General features: G+C 38.1%; 1 long non-coding RNA gene across 1 annotated transcript; it reads right to left on the minus strand.

Moving 5' to 3' along the window:
* Nucleotides 1-14,145: 14,145 nt before the first annotated feature.
* On the minus strand, nt 14,146-19,313 carry LOC137477613 (uncharacterized). Its single transcript, XR_011001094.1, has 2 exons — nt 18,946-19,313; nt 14,146-14,375 (listed from the first exon to the last, which is right to left on the minus strand). It is a non-coding gene; the product is annotated as an uncharacterized lncRNA (long non-coding RNA).
* Nucleotides 19,314-20,430: the final 1,117 nt, after the last annotated feature.

Consider the following 20,430-nt stretch of genomic DNA (forward strand, 5'->3'; position numbering starts at 1 on the left):
GCACTGGTCCACAGGTACTGCCAGAAGCCTGCTCCAGCATGGGCTTCCTACAGCCTCCTTTGGGAATCCGGCTGCTCCAGGGTCCTCCAGGGGCTGCAGGGGAATCTGCCTGGAGAACCTCCTCCCTCTCCTTTGCTGACCTGGGTGCCTGCAGTGCTGTTCCTCTCACATACTCTCACTCCTCTCTTCTCTGGCTGCAGTTGCTTCTGACTAATAACTTCTTTTACTGCCTCAAATCAGTTATCCCAGAGGTGCTACTGCCATTGCACATGGGCTCAGCCTTGGCCAGTGGGGGTTCTGTCTTGGAGCCAGCTGGCAGTGGCTTCCCTGGATACAGGGAAGGTTCTAGCAGCTTCTCACAGGAGCCAGCACCGTAGCCCCCCCACCACTACCTAAACCTTGCCACACAAACCCAGTAGAATTCCCTATATGCAGTTTACCTAATCCACGTGTGCACATTTACAAAACAGACACACACTTACAAATTTCAGTGCTGAAATAATTCCATTACTAGAACTTGGTGGTTAGAGAAAGAGGTTGCTAGTTAGTAACACTAACCAATACCCTCTTTGTCAAGGTAGAATTAAACCATCATATTTCTTTATGTGTTAAAAAAATCCTTCCTTTATAAATTTCATAAAATGAACTCGAATATGGAATAGAGATGTAATGATCATCTGCTTTGCTTTTCTGATAGGAGTTTGACTCAAATCCCAAACCTCTGAAGGTATAAGACAAATAGGAGACTTGCTCAAATTAATTTGCTAAAAGAACAGGTAATGATGAAAATTATCCCCACATTTGATGACAGGGAAGCCTGTGGTCATGCACACCCAGTCACCCACACATCCTGTCACAGAAAACAAAGGATGCATATCAGAACTGAATTGCTAGGAAACCACTGCATAAGAGCTATTCATATATTCACAGGTAAATTAATTAGTAAATAAGCAGCAGCTTATATGAAGCTGCTGCATCCTCAGCAAACTTACAAAGCCACCAGAGGCAGCAGGTCAAAAACATTTTTTTTTTCATTGTCATTCTGTAGGTATGTAGCAATTATTCAATGTAATGCACTAAATACAGGGTCAAGCTTTTTCCACAAAAGGCAATGTCAAAACTCCAATTGACTGCAACAGGAACACAAATGGGCATTAAGCAAGCAGGCAGATTTTTCTCTACCTCCACGCAATTACTGAATACATTCTTTATAATCTTTCTCTAAAACTGTTAGTGTTCCATGAGATTTGGCCTCCAAAATATTTGTCTAATCTTTGGACATTTATTAGTCAGAGACTGCTAAATATACTGTCAAATATTCAACTTACTGCTTTGCGAGGGTGTCTTCAACTGCTCGTGTTTTTTGGCTGTGTTTTTACTGTTGGACTCCTGGGAGGTGTGTTTTGGATAGTCTTTTTCTTCCTCCTCCTCTCACCAGCCAGAAGGTTGCTAGAATTCACCTTCACCCCAGTCAAACTGCTCAGAGACCTGTTGCTTTGGAATAGTCACAACTGAACAAAAGTTTGGAATGGAACTGAATTTCATCTCTGTCCATGGAGTCAATGCTCCAGATCTCACAGAGACAAGGATAAGCCATTAGGTGTGATCTTAGTTTAAGCAAATCTACACATAATTTTCTCCTTTTCTTTTTTTTTGGTCATAACTTTTGCCTTTCATAAATATTTGTAAACTATGTTTTCAAGGTTTTGATTTTTACAAATATATGCTATTTGATGCATTTTACCTTTGAGTTATGCGAGTTAAGAAAACTGAAGAACAGCAAGGCAGTGTTGATCCAAAGGCCTGGCAAAACCTGCTCTCCTGCAATGCCTGTGTCCTCTGCATCACCTTGCCAGGGTCCAGCAAGCTACAGAGCAAGTCTGAACTATAGATGTCAGGTGGAAAGGTGACACCACAGAGTACTAGGGGGAAAACTTTCAGAGACTCTAAACAATCTCCAGCCAGCAATAAGGTATCAGCATGTGCCTTCAAACGTGAAAGTGAGAGGGTAGAAAGTGCAATCACATTTGCACACAAACCCACGTTAATCCTTTCTTACAATAAGTTTGTCAGATCACTACATTTTGCAGTGAGGCTGCAGACACTTAGGTTCTCACTATTTTACAGCAATACATTCTATACAGCAATAAACATTCTATATACTTGCTTTGGCTGAGGGCTTTTGACCATTTCCACTGAACAACCCTTACCCAGCATGACAGCTACCGTAAGTGACAAGGACTGTTTTACGTCTCTTCTCAAAATTATTTATTACTGCCATGCAAATGTTATGTATAGCAATACAGGCAGTTTTCCCATGAAATTAACTTTAAACAATTCTTTCCATCCAAAATAAATTTTTCCAAAAAGGAAGTATTTCTCTAAGGTATTGCTGCTCTAAGGAAGGTGCATTTCTTTTGCTTTTGTCACCAACAGCAAGAAAACACGATGACAAAACCTTTATTTTCAGGAAAAGAAGACTCTCCGAATGTCATGGCATCTACCAAGAGTTATATTGTACCAATAGCTCACAGTCAACCAACTATGAAGAGAAAGAAACATTGGTGGAAGCAGTCTGTCACAACTGGAATGGGAAAGTCTCTAACAGCAAGTACCTGCTGATCAGTAACCCCTGTGCTTGAGATTTACTTTTGAAATAAAATCCTCAGGCAATACATTAATTTTGCTAAAGCAGTAGTTACATAAGTTTACATAATACTCTTTTTTAGCTCCACGTACAGTTTCTTAACTACAGAGTTCAATTTTGATATTTTTTTTTTTAATTAAAAGAAGAGCACAAGCTCTAATCCAGTCTGTGCTCAAACTACTAAGATTGCACTGGTTTCTATTCAGATCACTGAAGTTATCCCAGATCCATTCAAGATTCACTTCAGACTGAGATGCAATTTTCAGGGATGGCCAGCTGAACATTTTGGGTAAACCACTGCCTTCAGCAAACTTTTGGTAAAGCTTGGGGGCATAGCTCATTTCCAGGTCTAGTATCAAAAAGAATAAAAAACAGATAAAGTATAAAACACTTTCTCCAAATATAGAGGGATTTTAAAATTACATCAGTGGCAAATTTAATATTAAATAAAACCCCAAAAGTCATGATGGCTAGAGCATATTTTAGGTCAAAATTAAAGGAACAAGACCAACCTAAGAGCATCCTTGGAATGGTTGTCCTTCCCAGAGTCCAGCAATTGATTGTGTAGGAGTTTCATGAACTGGAGGATGATCTTAATCCATTGTTCTTAATAACTGCTGCTGAGCTCTCCCACAAACTTCTCTATTCCGTTTTGGTTTTCAGCCTCAGTAACATCGCAAAACTTTGAATTCCAGCCAATGGATTCCTTCATGTGTGTCCTGTTTCCTTTCACTTTTACCCAAGGCACCCTCAGATCATCACTGGCCCAGATGCATTAAAAACACCAGGGTTTTGCCTAATACAGTATTGCAACAATTACTATAGCAATACAAGCACTGAGCATTATGTTCTGGAAGGAAAATGTTGTGTAATTTATTTATACAATTTATTATCTTTGTGCCTTCTATATAAAAACACATTCATGCCACAACAGGAATTTTTTTTAAAGGCATTACATTTCACAATCTAAGCCATCCTGCTGTATTTCTTGCTAATCCAAGTTTTCAGTAAATTTTGTACTTTCACAAATGCAAGCATATTTCTGACTGCTTACATGGAAATATTTCTTTTATTGGACTTGCCTAATTCTTACTTGATTCCTTATTTAATCATGAGAACAAGTTTCATGACCATTCCTGCCATAAAATTATTCCCATGTTCTTTCCCAAAGAATATGCAAGAGTGAAAATCAGGAACAAGGGTAACTCACAGTTAAACCCAACTAGGGCCACAAAATATTGTTACATTTTTCACCCACTACATAAAAATCCTACATGAATATCATATAAAAGGGGTCATATACAGTTACATCTGATACTTCAGACAAGAATTAAGGAAGTTTTAGTCACCATTTCCAAACACCTTCTCAACCACATTAGTACATCATCAAAATCATCAGTCCTAATGTCACATTTGTTCTCATTTGCTATAAAGAGCCTTAAGAAAGAAGTAATGCATTCCTCAGATGTGCAAGTATTTCTACCTCAAAGAAGTGCATTACTAGTGTGTTTGTCATGAGCTTGGAGATGAGGATACACCCAAATCTCTACAATCCTCAAACATACTTCCCCAAATTCAGAGGAAAACTTCCTTTTAGTTTAAGCTCATGGAGATTTAGTGCAGCAATGAAGCCTCCCCCAACACCAGCCTTAGCTCAACCCCTTCCAGTCAGACTGGCACTGCTTATTCTACAGAATGGTCCAAGATCAGCTCAGGATCTGGTCCTTACCAAATGCCCAAAGCTTCTAACCCTGGTGCAATGCTTTAGAAATTACTTGCTTACAAGGTTTTGTCAAAATAAATTTAAAAAAAAAAAAAAAACATGTCGTAAAAATCTATGGTAGCAGCATGCAAACATATATCAACATCAGTAAAAAAATCAAAGCATGAATGCACAAAAATGCAAACAACCTCCCCCCAGAAAATGGGTCCTGTTCTCAAAGTTTCATTTCTGTCACAAATGCACAAACAAAGCATCACTTGCTAACCATGGTGTTTGAAGAATGTGCCTCTTGCTTCTCTTTTACAGGATTTCCAGCCCAGCCTTTTTGTCTGTGGAGATAGGCTAATATGTAAATGCTTCCACAGTTTCTTCAAAATAAAAAAGAGGTCCTGGGAATTGAAATTCTATTTATATTTATCATAACTTGATAAGATAGAGCGTGTTTATTTAAATACCCTACCATTATTTCTTCTTAACAACAGGCAGCCCTGAAGTGCAGTTATAAGTCTGTTTACACCACACAGATATCAAATTGACTTGCTAATGGTAACTTTTATTCGGTATCCATGGGTTACTGTGTCATGTGATTTGACATCAAGTACAGACAGTGCTGATTAGTAGCATCCAGTTCTGTCCATCTCTGTGCATCACTGAACCATCTGGTCATTTATTCACTAATAAGCCCCTAATGGCCCAAATATTCACCGGCCTGTCATTGTGACATGGCATAAAATGCCTACATCTTTCAACTTGCTTTGACATGTTGCTTGTTTCACATCAAAACCCGTCATTTACAGGAAAAGAGCTCAGAGGGGTAAAAACTTGACCTAATCTGCAGTGTTAACACAAAGACAGAGGCTTTGTTATCTGGTAGCCTGACTGAAAGCATGTAAATGGGCATGAATTCATTTTGTACATTTTTCCATGCTCATTTTACAACATTCTTTAAGTTTGGTATCATTCCTAATATTGGTTTTTATGTGGGCTTTGCTGTGAAATCTCTTTTCTTTATCTGTTAATATCCTTAGGAGTGCTTTAAAGGGAGCTGGATTTCCAGAGATGTTTGTCAGTTTTCTATATGGAAAATATGTATCAATGGGAAAATTCCAGGCAGCCACAGAAGTTTTCTAAACCCTTCTATTAAAGATTAGTATGATTAATAATTTTACTCTGATTTTTTTAAATCTTTGCCTAGATAGCAATATCCAGTGTATTACTTTCTGCCCTAAAGGATGCGAGATGCAGTAATTATTTCCAGTTTAGTGTGTTAGATTTTGCAGCATTGTTGTGGATGAGGAGACTTTTGCAGTATATAATCGCACAGCACGTTATTAACTTAACAGTCATGAATACTCAGTAACTGAAAAATCTCCCTCTCCTGTCCCATCACGCAAAATTGCTGCAGAAGAAGGAGGTCACAATCAATGCTTTATTTTTTTCTTAATCTTACTGGATATAACCACAGTTAAAATAGTTTAAAAAAAGCAAACACCCATTAAACTAATTGCTGTTGAAATCTTGGTTAATACATCATTAAAATGTGATTAAAGCATGATGTAATTGATTGTAACTAGAACACTTAGGGTGGTTTTATTGCTCTGCAGCCATTGGTGTGATGGGACACATAATTCACCCAGTATGTTAGCTTCACTTGGTGTGTGCCTCTATTGGCACACTAGCTCCTTGAAGCAAGCATACCCTGCTCCACAAAAACTTCCATTGTGTCGCCGTCTGGCTGTTACACTGGCTGTAAAGTGATAAGTAAAGCAAAAAGAACAATATATTAACATGTCAGATTTGCCTATTTTTTTAAATAACTGTAGTGTTTTAAATTTTCTATTATTTTCTCCTTTTTCTGGGCTGACATTGTGCATGCTGCCAGTGGTAGTTCCTGTTAACGACATGAACATCATCCAGGAGAAGTCCTCTGACTGTGCCTGCTGGTAAATTTTATCAGAGAATTCAAGTCAGCTAATGAATCAATTTGAATGTTGGCATCTCCATGCTGAGACTCAATCAAGTTTAAATTTCATTTAATATTAGTTAGTTTACAATACTTACAAGTCAAATCCTTAAGCAGGTTTTAGGACACATACACAGATTTTAGTCTATGCATTCAAATGTTTCTATTTTTTGATTATTCACTTCACCAATCCTTGCTGCACAATGTGATCCTCAAGGGCATCAATAAACACATTCACTCCTGTCTTATAAGCTTAAGAATACCTTTTGCACTTACTCAGAGCCTGCAAACCTTAAGAGGGCTGAAAAACAGCAGTGTTTTGTGAAAAATATTGAGGTTTTGAAACTATTCGCTATTCAACATTAAAAAGAACCCTACCAAAAAACAAGTTGTTCAAGACATGAACTGATAACTGACTCCCTAAATGGGCATCTCATTAATAATGCTGTTAATTTCTTTTACTATAACAAAAAAAAAAAAAAAGTCCCATTTGATACATGGAAAATCTTTTTTGGCAGCATTTAATCAAATAGAAAAATTTCTATTAACCAAAAAAAATCTGTTTTGATGACCTGTCAACTTCTGATAGAAAAATCAGTTTTGTCAACAACACAAACGTTGATCAATTCAGGATACATTCCCCTTTGTGCAAATTGGACTTAAAACCAAAATACTAAACATGGGTTCTCAGATCCTTGTAGGATTTGGGTTTTGGTTACAAACTTCTTAATATACTGAGCATTCTCAAATCAGTACTTACAATGTTAAGTAATGGTAAATATATCTATTGAGTACAAGTGATATCTGGAGAGTCATTCCTTTGCATCTTATTTTTTTCAGAATTTGGAAATACAGTAAATTCATGGTGGCTGGAAATTTTCATTTTAGCTATTTCAGTCTTACTGACACTTCCAAAAAACTTTCACAATTTGAATATTTTTTTAGACACTGAACCTTAGAAATTGTTTTTCATTTGTATTATTTTAAATTTAGTTGAAATAAAAGGGATTATTTGAAATAAATCAGAAAGAATAAAAGATTTTTTTTTAGTTAGGTACATTATTGAAGTGAACCAGATTGTTATTGAAAAAAAATTATAATGTTGAGTAAGAGAATGAATTTTAGCTACTGCCATGACCCTGATGTCTCTCAGGAAGATGTTCTCTTTGTCTAATGGGCAGTGTCTCAGAAAAATTTCAGTTCTGCTCAGTGCCTAATAAGCCTGGGCTTACCACCAGCTCTCACGGAATAGTGCTGGTGGAATGGGAAATGGAAAGGAGTGTTTACTGCTATGATTTAGGGGAAAACTTCCTCAGAAGAGTTACACTGCTCTGTCTGGAATAATGCTTTTTTCAGGAAGATACAGCACAGAATATCTGAAACGCATCTTGAACACTGTGGTTTTTTCCTTATTACAAGATTTGCAAAAAACTTTAATGATGTTGTTAGTAGCAGGAATGCAGACACAAGTGGCACATTTTTAAAACTAAAAAGGCATGATTCATTTGAACAAGTGTAAATGTGTCATGCAGTGATAGTCATAGGTATTGGGCGGTAAAATCTGCAATCATCAGCTGGCTTATTTTGAATACAGAACACTTACAAAATATTTGATCCTGTTTTTAACTGTATAAATGCAATACCATATTTCTAACATGTGCAGTTAATAGTAGAAAGACAACTGTGTACACATTATAATATATAGGCATTTCAATTATCGGGCCATGACTTCTGCTCGATCCCATTGAATCAGAATTAGCAAGAGACAGCACACCTATTTTTTAAAAAACAAAAAACAGAAGAAATAAATCAAATTCTTGGCCACTGCTAAAACTCAAAAGCTGTACTTTTTCAGGAAAAAGTGTTTTCAATGGCTGATCTGCTACATTTAATAGACATAAGTGAATGCATCCTTAAGGTGGCCATTTAAGAAGCCAATTAAAAAGTATTTAAAAGAACTCTTACTATTACCATCTGAAATACAAGATTGTGTTTATATTGCACTATTCAACCAAAGATCATACAATAGTAAAAATGGGAGTAGATGCTATTAATAAATTTAAAACAGGTGAAAAAAAATTACATTTGAGTAGATGAGAAAGGAGATAAAATTCTGCAAGCCCAATCAGTGGAGTAGCACTGCTGTCCTGGATACATTACTGCTATTGACAGGATAACTTTGGCCATCCTCCCCAGACCTCTTTTGCAGAATGTTTAATTCCTTGCTCTTCAGAATAAATAACACTATCTTAACACTGGTAGCACGATAAACTGTCTCTCTACAGCAAGCAACAACGCTTCATTTTTAATACATTTTTAATTCATTGTAATAACAAGGAAATAGTTCCTGGCCACTGATGAAAAAATCTGCCACCAAGCTTATACACACTGAAACAGCAGCATGTTGCTACTGTTCACTCAGATGGAAATTAATGTGGCAACAGCACATTTTAATACTGAAAGCCAAAAATGTAAAATCTATTAAACCAGCCTCTGAGTATTTTCCTTGAAAAATACCCATTTCATATACACGTTTGTGGAAGTGGTGCTTGTACAACCAGCTAAAACAGCAAGCATTAATACTGCATGCTTTTAGATTAGATAAGATCATAATGGTATTTTTTAACGTTCCACTTAATTACTTCCCAATCCTGCAAAGGCATTTATGCATTTGCTTAACATTTCATAGATGAATATTTCCATTGATTTAATATGTATCCAAGTGTTTGAAATATTAGGGCCTGAGCACAAGGCTAATTATATGCAAAGAGCATTTGTAACTCTTTTTATGACATCAAATGTCCCACATTTGAACCTAAACATGCCTACTGCTCTGGCCAATTGATGACTTTCTATTAAACATTACTTGGAAAGCAAGTGGTAAAAAAATTGAATTTTAAACTTGAATATTTGTGTATTCAGACCCAAAGTGATGCTGATCATACAGAAATAAACATCGTTTACTAATGCAGCAGAAGTACTGCTGATACATTAAACACACTATAATCAAGAATCTAAAAAATAGCATATGGGTCCGCATTGGCAGACACACAAAGTACACACTGTATGCACCCACATGTGAGAAAATTTATAAGATTCACATCCATTAGTACTTACAAACCATTAAAAGAAACACTAATTAAATAAACCTCAGGCTGGGTTAAATAGATATTGTAAGCTGCTAAACAGCAGCTGAGATATTCATAAGGTGATTTGAGATGCTGACCTAGATTTTTTGTGATTTTAGCCTGATTCCTTCTTTTCAAACCGTCATCACAACCCCTCTGACCCATCACACTGATCTCAAACTCCCACTTTCTACTACAGCGATGTCAAACATTTTAACATGCGATACAGAGGAGAGGAAGAACAAACTGCCCACTTCCACACGTGTGTATTTGCACACACGGCCAAAGTTAGCAGCTTCCTCGCATTTCCACACCCACTAATCACTCACAAATGACCTGATCCCATGTTTGCTCCCCGAAGTAATTAACTGTTAAAGGTGATTATCCCAGGGTCACCAGCAGGCTACCGAGAAGTGATTGCCTACCACAAACAGAACGACTGGAAGTGAGAAAACCACAACTATGAGAGCAAATGCATAGCCATGCACATGGAGTACACTCTTCTGCAACATGAAAGTAGTGACTTAAAGTCCAGCACATCAGCTGCACTTTGATACAACAGAGACTCTGAGCTCTACAGCAGAGATGCACAGAGGATGTTGCTTCGCCTGCCTACTCAGGCAAGCAGTCTTGCTTAATTCTACCAGAGCCCATTGTGGCTGTAGCTTAGATTTAAGGTTTGCATGGGAACTAACAGAATCCCACAAGGGTCCTTGGGTGGCAGAAGCTCTCCATGCTGCATTTTCTGCCAAGATATTAATTAAAATATTTTAAAACTCTATAACATAGAAAATATGATTGGTACAACAGATATCACTACTGACATTAACAAAAACTTTGAGCCTCCATCAGTTGAAATGCACCCATCATACAAAAAGTAAGTAAATAAATTCGAGATAGACCTGTCATATGGGCCTACCACTAAAGTTTGTCACTAACAACAGGTTTCCTGGCTCAGCAGTAGAAGGCTGTACATATGATTTCTTGATCCACTGCATCTGATGACAATTTCATTTGTGAACTGGCTTTCTGTGGAACTTCTACTGCAAAAACGACACATATTCTCTCAGCAGTCAGTCTTTTCAAAAACAAAGAAAGTTTTATTTTGGAAACACACTTTCTAGCAATCTACCTGGAGTCTCCGGAGAGATTCTTAGATTTTAAAAAGTACAAATCAATCCAAAATTAATGGCATCTAAGGATGTACGGTAATTCTGAAAAGAGAGTCAAAACAAACTCAGAAACTCAAAATCAAAGATGCTCTATTGAGAAAAAGGGTCATGGTGTACATCCACCACAGGGCAAATTAAAGCTGTAGCACAAGCCTTGATCTTGTTCTACAACCAAGTGTAAGAGTGAGCATTCATCAGTGTGCATTTCCCAAAGGGCCCAGTCCTGAAGACCTCACTTGAGCAAGCATTTTTTTTGTTTGGTTCTAAGACTTCATATGTTTTCCCTTCAACCATGGCCCTGGCTGCTGCCTCCTTTTCCCCTCTGCACTCAGCAGATGGTGTCCTTTGATCTGTGGCACCATCAGTTTTGCCACTGTAAATTGGCAAAAGTATATCCTGTTTTGCAATGAAAGCCAATAATTAATACAGGCTCTTTCTTCAACCTGTTGCAGATATCAGAATCTATTTCTGCTGAGAAAAATCTGGAGGAATATTTGACTCATCTTTACCTGCCTATGCAAGAACAACTAGCAGACAAGAGCAGAAGCAGAAGGACATGGGAGCCATTCCTTACAGGCTATTGCTGCTACACCATATCTTGGAAAATAAAGCATTGCTGCTTTTTAAAAAAAATTTCTTTCTTCTTTCTGCTATTATGCAGTTAAGAATCTAAATTTTGAATGTAGCTAAACTGAAAAACTTCCTGTTTTTCTCCAACTTGTCCCCTACTTTTCTCTTATACACTTATTCATCCCAGTCCAATTTATGGACAGTGTCAGTAGCCCACTGTAGTAGCAAGACCCAATACATTTGTCCTTTGCATTCCAAGTTCTGACTCATATTCTTTTGTCACATAACACATCCAAAATTCAATTCTCAGAAGCAAGCATTAGAGCACAAATCACCAGACCTTTCCCTCCCTTGTCATGCTGCACTGCTCACTTACTTTAAGAAGAAGATGAGCTTCCCTTTAGCTGGCTTACCTCCAGAACTAATTATCTGAGATTAGTGACCTACACAAACCTCACTGATTTCACAGAAATTCACCAAGCAGGCTCCAAAACAAAGGCAAAACCCAATTTTTTCACACTTAAAACAGCAGTTTATTCGAAGTATTCTTTGCCTCTCTAAACTCATATAAGAAAATGCAGACCAAAGTAGAAGCTAGGAGGGTGTCGCTCTGGTTTCATATACTCTATTAACAAATCTCCCTGGTTTTATATATTTATTTACATTTTCTTTTTCCTCATTGATTTATTCACTTGATTTATCCCCATAGGGTAACTCCTATTAAAGACTATATCCTGTCATTACTGTGTTTCAGTTCTCATTTTTGTGCCTTTTTCTTGATCAGTTGTGTTATGTTTTGCCCAGCTACCAAGACATCGCCATCAAACCTAGCAAGTTTCTGATGTAAGCAGAAAAAAGAGAAAATAAGAGAACAAAGGGCATAAGGATAAGGCTTTCCTTTACAGTCCAGACCAACAAGGATTGATAAACTGCCCTAGATAAAGGTTGTCTTCTCCCTGGTATGAGCATCTGAAGGGATGTAAGATGTTAAGTGTGGAGATAAATACCACAACAAAGGAATAACAATGCTGTTATTAATATTGCTTCTGCTTTGATTAATTCTCTTGTGACAGTTTCATGTGCCGCATAAGGAACTTCATCATATCTGAGCCTCCTAAATGCAATGAAAATACTTTCTTCTCAAACTCAAGATCTCTTCTCTGGAAAAGCAAAGTTTCCCTAAGTCAGCAGTTTCTCACCATTTAAATGAGAGGAAACTGTTTGTTAGTAGTTTCCATCTCATTTTTGACACATAAAAGAGGAGCTTAGTTTAGACTACTTAGCCCAACAGGTTAAAGATGCTAGGAATTAAAAGTTTGGGGTTGAAAAGATTATATTGCTGGAAAGAGAATAATCAATACTATTTAGTTTTGGCACCTTCATATTCTTTTAATTTCTATCGACTGTAAGAAAAACAGTGCTAGGCAGCATTCCAGAAAATGTTGCTGAAACAAAGCAAGTATAATATAAAGGGCTGTAACTCTTAATGAAAGAAAGAAACCAAGATGCTGAGATAAATCATTCCTATTTATTCATATGCTTGTCTGTAGAAGAAGCATAACTTTTATACTCATTCCAAGACACAGTCTTCTGACTGAGTTTATACTGGCAATATTCTATTCTACAGATAAAATTTATCAACCTCTAAGGCTGCATGTTAAAGCTAGAAGGATTATTTAATATATAATTAAATCCAATGTGTAAATAAGTAGCACTTACTGATACAAGCTGTAGTTCTTTCTTATTCTGAGAATAAAAGAAATATAGTCTAAATGAAGTAAAAGAAACATAGGGGATGCTCTTTTTGTAAAGTGAGCATTATAATGCAGTTGCAGAACTTCATTAACTCCATTGACTATAGCATTGCAGGGAGGTGCTTTTTTTTCTACTTTTTTGTTATTTTCTTCAGATTTTTTTACAATTAACTATATTTGCACATTTCTTAATTTTTAATGTGCAGCACTGTGAATGAGTACACTAAGCATTATTTGCTTATTTTCTCCAAACTCATCAAATGTGTCCAAGCATTTATATCATACACAGACTTGTTTTGTAATTTTGCCAGATGTTGAACCAGTCGAGAACTTCAGCTCAAAAGGGCTAGCTCTAAGTCTACCAGACAACAAGCATCCTGCTATCAGATGCTACATATATACAAGAATAAGCCACTTCAATGCTCTAGTTGTTCTAATATAAGCACAATTCATACAGATATTCCATTTCTTCCTCAAACAGGTATTTTCCTCTGATGCTGACCAGAGGAGAATTTTAACACCTCTCTCAGTTTAATGAGGGTAAGATTTCTGCCATGCAGTAATAATATAAGTTTATAGTACAGAGTGTTATAAGAAGAAAAGGCAGAGGCAACCAACTGAGGAGACCAAGACCCATCATTCCCAGTTCCACTTCAACTCTGAATACTTACTGGCTGGAATGATCTCAAACTTACCATTTGTTATGCAACCACTTTCTTCACAAAACAGAAATATGGGTAGCAGAGCCTCAGGGGCATTGAGGAAAGAGTTGAGACGACCCACAGATCCCAGGAAAATATTAATTTCTCTCCTGAATTTTTAAGCCAATGAATCCTGTCAGAAATTAAATGCTTGTGAAAGAAATGGTCGTATACATTTATTGGTACGCTTTTTCTAAACTCCATTAAAGCTCCTGTTTGAAGACCTTTAGAAAAATTGAGAAAATTTTTATTTACTCTCTGAGAGGAAAGCCTTCTGTGTATTTAACTTATACTTTATTTGTTTTTAAAATATATTCAGGCATTCCTGTGTGATTTCTTGCTAATGCTTAATGAACCAAATCCTTTTAGATATTTGTCTACAGCTGTAAAATTCTCGGCTGGCTTCTTCCTCAAACTAGAGGTTTTAGCCCCAACTTATTAATAGATGCCAGTGAAAACATCAACTCCAGAGACCTTCCCAAGCGCCTTGTTCAGCCCGCTGCCCTTTACACTTTGCTTGTAACCGATAGAGAGTCTTAACCTGCGTATCCACAGGTGTGGAAGGCAGTCCAGGGGCTACTATCTATGCACTTGTATCACTGTGAAGGGCAAGCCAGGCAATCAAGCATCTTGATTTAGTCTCCATGCAAAAGGTCAGATTAGGCACTCTCCTGAGGTCCTCACTATGTTTCTGATTCTGTGCTCATGCTGTGATGCCTACGAGAAATCCAATAGCTAGATAAAGTGGGGTTGTAACAAACATGTGATGAAAAAATAAGCATTTGTTACTCAAAACCAGAGAAATTCAAAACTATCACAGACAGTCCCCTATCTGCCCTTTCTCATTATTTTTATTATTCTTTATACACATCCTAGCTAAACAACAAGATTTTTATGTCCAGGATGGCAGCCAAACCCCCACAAAGCAGTTTGACTCTGCTCTCAGGTAGGGTCTGCACACCCAGTACCTCTGCTCCTACACTGGCAACTGAGACCTCTGCCACGAGGAGCTTCCTCCCTGGTGCACAGCCACCAGCTTAGCCAGAACCCTGCACAATGTGCCCCCCCTGCTCTTGAATGTGGAAACCTAGCAATGGTGCTTTGTTTCCCACTGGATGTCCTGTTTGAGGGCATCATGGTCTTCCTCACAATCCAGGCAGGAAAAGCTGCTCAGCAGGCAGACAACAATTGCTTATATTAGCCAGAGGTTCCACACTACTTTTTAGTTCCATATAGAGAACACCTGAGTAATTCAGTGTAGGAGTGAAGAAAACCAGGAAGGAACTTGGTGAGGCTCACCTGCCTCCTCAAAAAATCTCCTTTGCTAAGTGTGCAGTCAGCAATCTCTTCCAAGGGTTTTTAATTCCTGCCAAGATTTAGGCAGACTGTGTGTGGCAGCAGTACTCAGCTCTAACAGGCTGTAAGCTGGAGAGCCTGCAAGGGACAGGGCTGCGTGTGTGGTCAGCACCATCAGTAACAGCATTCCCTCGTGTGGGGAAATTTGGGTCCTCTTTCCTTGCAGAGAACATCACACAGTGTATCTGGAGGAGAGCTGCTCTCTTGGGCACTGTTGGTAACTTGCTCTCCAGAATTACAGTAGCAGCATCAGAGTTAACTAAACTCTAAAACTGTTAAGATGGAGAAACCTTAGACAAATACAGCACTGCTGGGAAATAAATATTAGAAGAAATTCAGCTGTAACCAATCCTGACTTCCTTTAGACATCGCAACTAAAGAAAGAGAGACCTGTAAGAGCCCTCTGTAGGCTATTCAGACACCTTATTTAAGTTTTGTAAGAGGATCTGAAACCATAATGATGGTTATGTATAAATATCAAATAGCTCACTTATATCAGGGATCGCTTATCCAAAAACTTTATTTCTGCAAAGGATGCCAAACACTTACGGACTTAAAAATAAGATTCTAATACATAACAAAAGCTTTATTTTTCCCTGACAGTAAAATCAGAAAGATCTCATGCTGAAGCTACAGCCAGAGAAAATCCTAACACGGTCTTGAATCCATGTTCTGCCAGAAGAATTTCCCCAAAATTTTTAGTGAAACACATCTTTGGGTCCTAATTTTCCAAAATATAAATACAGAACCTATCTTTCATAAATAAAATCTCCTATGTTAATCAAATATACATCAAGCCCTGGGGCTCTATAATCATTGCATTTTAAAATTCCTTTTAAAATGCATTGTAGTTGTCAAATATGTGCTCATTTTAGTTATGCATAGGTAGGTTTGCAGTGGCATCAAACGTTCAATTAGCCTATTCCCAGGTGAACATTCTCTGCAGATATGTCACTGGAGAGATCCTTTTCACAACTTTGCCTATTTGAAGATGGCAATAAACCAGTTCTCATAGCCTACTCATCCCAGACTGATCTCTGGAGCTATGTTGTGGCAATACCTTCCTATAGCACTCTAGTAGCTCTGAAATACTCACTGCAGAAAGCTACAGAGGAAAGGATGCACTCTGCTGTGGTGCTTTTCTTGGGAGGAGAGGTGTAGCCACAGGAGCAGCTCCTAAGCAAGGACACTGATTAATAATGGTCCTTTAATGGGACCTGCTTGTAAGTCAAGAGAAATAGGGTGGCTGAAGCACCACAGCACTCTGCCAGTACTTGTCTGAGAAACATCCAGGTCTAATCCCCCACAAACACCCACTAAATGACACCAACTCCAGCTCCAGGGCAGTCTTTGGCTCAGGCTGGTGAAGCCTCAGTTGAGCACAGCCAGTTTAACCTAGCAGAGCCTCTCCCTTCATCTTAGTATGTTATAAGTGTCACATAGCAAGTAGAAACACCAAAAAAATTTTTAAAAATCAAAACGTTTTCTTTTTCGCCTCTTGGCTGTTTCTCCCAACACCATCATATAGGAAATTGTTATATCACTACCCACCCACTCCTGGAGAAGTATGCAACCATGTTAGAAACCTTTTTTTAAATGGTTGGTGTAAAATGAGCACAATCTGACAGGACAGGCCCCACACAGAGCACTACATACAGGTAGCTCTTGGTTTCCCCTATTTGCCATTAAGTACCACCAAAAAGCAGCCGGAAGACCCTGGCCATTCTGGGTGACCATTAATAAGCTGCTTTCCTGTGCCCCAAGCCCTGATTCCCTCCTGAATGCCAGGCCATGCTGCAGTGGCACCAATGACAGCTGAGGCTGGGGGACAGGGGTCCGAGTCCCACACTGGTGACCACTGTGCCACCCTCCCTCCCTCCCCCCTCGGCGGGTGTCCCGTGCCAGCCGCCTGCGCTCCTGGTGTTTGTCACCACGGGACAGACCGCAGGGCGCTCCCAGGGCTTTACAACCAGTGAAAATCGGCACCAGCTTCGCAATTCTGGCACAACATGTCTTCGCTTTGAAGTCTGGTTACTGGTTTTTACAGTTCTATTTTTAAAATGTATTAAAGATGTTTAAAAGTGGCAGGGATTTCCAATAAAAGCCGTGTTGTCCAGAATCAGGATGCTGGTCCCAATTTAAACCGGCTGTTAAACAATAGTATATCCAAATAAAAGTTGTCTGATTTACAAAATACCTCAGACTGATTGAGCATTTATTATCCAATTTTTCTCTTTTCACGTCTTCAGAGATCATTTTCTCTATTTTTTTTTCCTTTACATCTGCAATGCTTTCACAACTACTGTATGGAAAATGAATCCACTTACCATATTTTAAAAATAACTGTTAATGGCGTATAATAAAGTATAATAAAGCACAGAAGCTAATAAAGATTTACATTTCTCTTGGCTCTGTGACTGGTTTAAAGAGCTTACATCATTGTCAGAGCTCCATCTTCTGAAACACACCCAGGAAATACTGCTTCTGTTTTTATCATTGGGCATTTCTATTTCCCAATATAACTTATATTTAAAATTTCATTTCTGCAACACATTTAAATTTCCATTTGGAGATGTGAAAGAAGATAAACAGGACAATGCTTGAAGGAGAACATCACTCCAAGGAGGAGCCTGAATTAGCCAGGGCATTCTAATACCTTGAGTCTTCCTGGAGTTCCTTGTGACTGACCTCCTGTTTCTGGGGTGATCCTGGGTGAATCATTTCACATCTGTCTCATCTGTTAAAGCTGAGCTCCTCAGAACAGGGGTTTTCTTTGGCTTTGCATATTTATGCAGGGTAACTCTGCAACTTAGGAATCTATAGTGCTAGTACTACAAAGTAGTACAAACCAAGCATAACATGAGTAAAAAAAAGTCTAACAAAATTTAATGTACAAAGGGAGGAAGTTTGACCCAGGAGGAGTCAGCCTCTGTATAAAACTTCTGTGCAGATTTTCATCACTAAACTTTGCATTTCAGTGCTCTGTGTTCATATCTTTTAGTTATGTTCTAGAAACACACAACTAAGACAGGCTTCCTGTCCTATCAAATCCCCCAGTCATGTAATTCCACCATAAAGCTTCACACTAACATCCAAAACATCTGCAGTATTTTCTAATACATTTGGCAGACATATGTAGTAAAAACTTTGTGCAAGACTGATATGTAAGAAACGCACTTGAACTTTCTCTCCTGTCAATACCTTTCCTATAAATAGGAAAATCCCTTTTCCCATTCCACAGACTGGAAAATTGGGGCAAAGGACAAATAAAGTAACCTGCTCAAGGTGATGCTGACTTGCACTTGTACATCGTCTGCAATAGATGACACCCCTTGTCAGATAAATTGCACAGTAATAGCTAAGTAGTTAGGCCTTCAAGATTCATGGTTAGCAAGTATTCCTAAAATTCTGATTAAACATTTTGTTTCCTAGTGGTTTTAAATTGGATGTGTCATTTTGTAAATGACAGATGGCTACAACAGAGTTAGTGATCAGGTTTTTAGTTTAGAACAGCAAATACAGGAATACATTGGCACCAAGTTTCAGGTAATTCTTTCTACTGAACTCTTGCCAAAAGTTATGTATTTGTGTTATGCTTCTAGATACAAAGATCCGTAAGCAGGTTTGTTTGCCCTAAGTAAAATCTAGTGTGCTGGAAAAGTAATGTTAAATAGTTGTTGAAATATAACACTAAACAACAAGGAAATAAAATCAGATCCTAGCTTACCAATTAAAAAAAAACCCCAAAGACAAATACACAAAAACATCAACCCACTCCCAGCCCAAATTAAGCAAACAATCACACTGGAAAACACAGCATATATCCATACATATGCAGGCACATATATATAATAGAATAAATGGGGAAGTATGCTGTATATTTTACAGGATTATTAACTACATTTAATATATTCATATAATTTTCACTTACTTCCTGTTGACTGTTTTTGAACACAGTGAGGTTTGACCTTCGCACGGAATACTTTCACTCACACACATAGTTCTACTCATTGGTATCAGCAGCTCAAAAAATTGTAACCTCCGTCACATAAATGTTCAAGAAATCCAAAACACATGGAGGAATGAAAACAATTATTTGTACAGGTCAGAGCAGAACTTTTTTTAAATTTCATGGCAGCATAAAGGACTTCAGCAAAGAGGTCACAATGTTGTCAGTTCACAATGACATCCAAAAACTCCTCCAGAATCCACAGGTCTCATTAAGCCAGCCCATACAACACATCCATCTGTGAGTTCCACAGCACGCTGGGCTGGGCAGGACTGGCCACACTCACATTTATTCTGCCTTGGCTTCTCAGCCCACTCCTACAGCCATTTAGGAAAGCAGTGCCCACTCCTACAGCCATTTAGGAAAGCAGTGCCCACTCCTGCAGCCATTTAGGAAAGCAGTGCCCACTCCTGCAGCCATTTAGGAAAGCAGTGCCCACTCCTACAGCCATTTAGGAAAGCAGTGCCCACTCCTACAGCCATTTACAGGCACAAGCTCTTCCACACACCTTGAGCAAAGCCTGCAATCATGCTTCTGTCTTCAAACAAAAGTGCTTCCACCACCGGTATTTCATCCTCACAAAAAATTCTGTTTAAAGGCAATAATTGGACAATGAGTAGCAATGGATGAAAATTACTCCAAGCCTTGACTATTCACTTACTGGTAATCAAACCATGTGCAGGTTTTAGCACTGTAAACTCTTGAAACTGAAAAAAACGCAGGTTTTTTTTCCCCTGCAAACTCTTCATTCCTCAGTCAGTGACCATTATTTGGCCATTCTTTTTCCTTGGAAATTAGAATCTGAGTTGTTTTAAACCTGATCTGATAATTTTGCTTGTAAACATCTGTTCCCCAGAAAATGCAGTCAACAAGCAGAAGAGACATAAAATTCAGTCTTAGCTTTTAGGCTAGCTTCAGTTCATAGACAGGAGCTACATAAATAACCTAATGGAAAGAAGGGGCAATTCCCTGAAAGTATCTGGAAGAAAAGATAGCAAGGAAAAAGACTTAAAACTAAAACAAAGAAAAACAAAACAAAACCCAAAAAACACAAAAGAAAACCTAACTGCAGGACCACTTTGATATTGGGAAAATAATTATATAGGTTTTTGAGAAATTACTAGATGGTACAGGGTGGCTTAAACTGTTGAATGATGTTATTTCTACTTGAAAAGCCAGCTAATACATGTGGCTTCTAGCACCCACTAAGTGTGGGTGCCAGATAAGGGCTCTGAAAGATAGTACAAGGGAGAGTGGGAATGAAAAGGCAGCTGCCTACAGAATTAAGCTTCTGTGTAAAAAAAATTAAAAATTCACTTCATAATTTGATTAAATATTGTATCTTATATGAAAACCAAGAAAAATAAAGCAGAAGAAAATTTTAAGAGCTTTGCTGATAAAGGAACA

Source organism: Anomalospiza imberbis, chromosome 7 (genome assembly GCF_031753505.1).
Source record: "Anomalospiza imberbis isolate Cuckoo-Finch-1a 21T00152 chromosome 7, ASM3175350v1, whole genome shotgun sequence".
Classification (NCBI taxonomy): Eukaryota; Metazoa; Chordata; class Aves; order Passeriformes; family Viduidae; genus Anomalospiza; species Anomalospiza imberbis.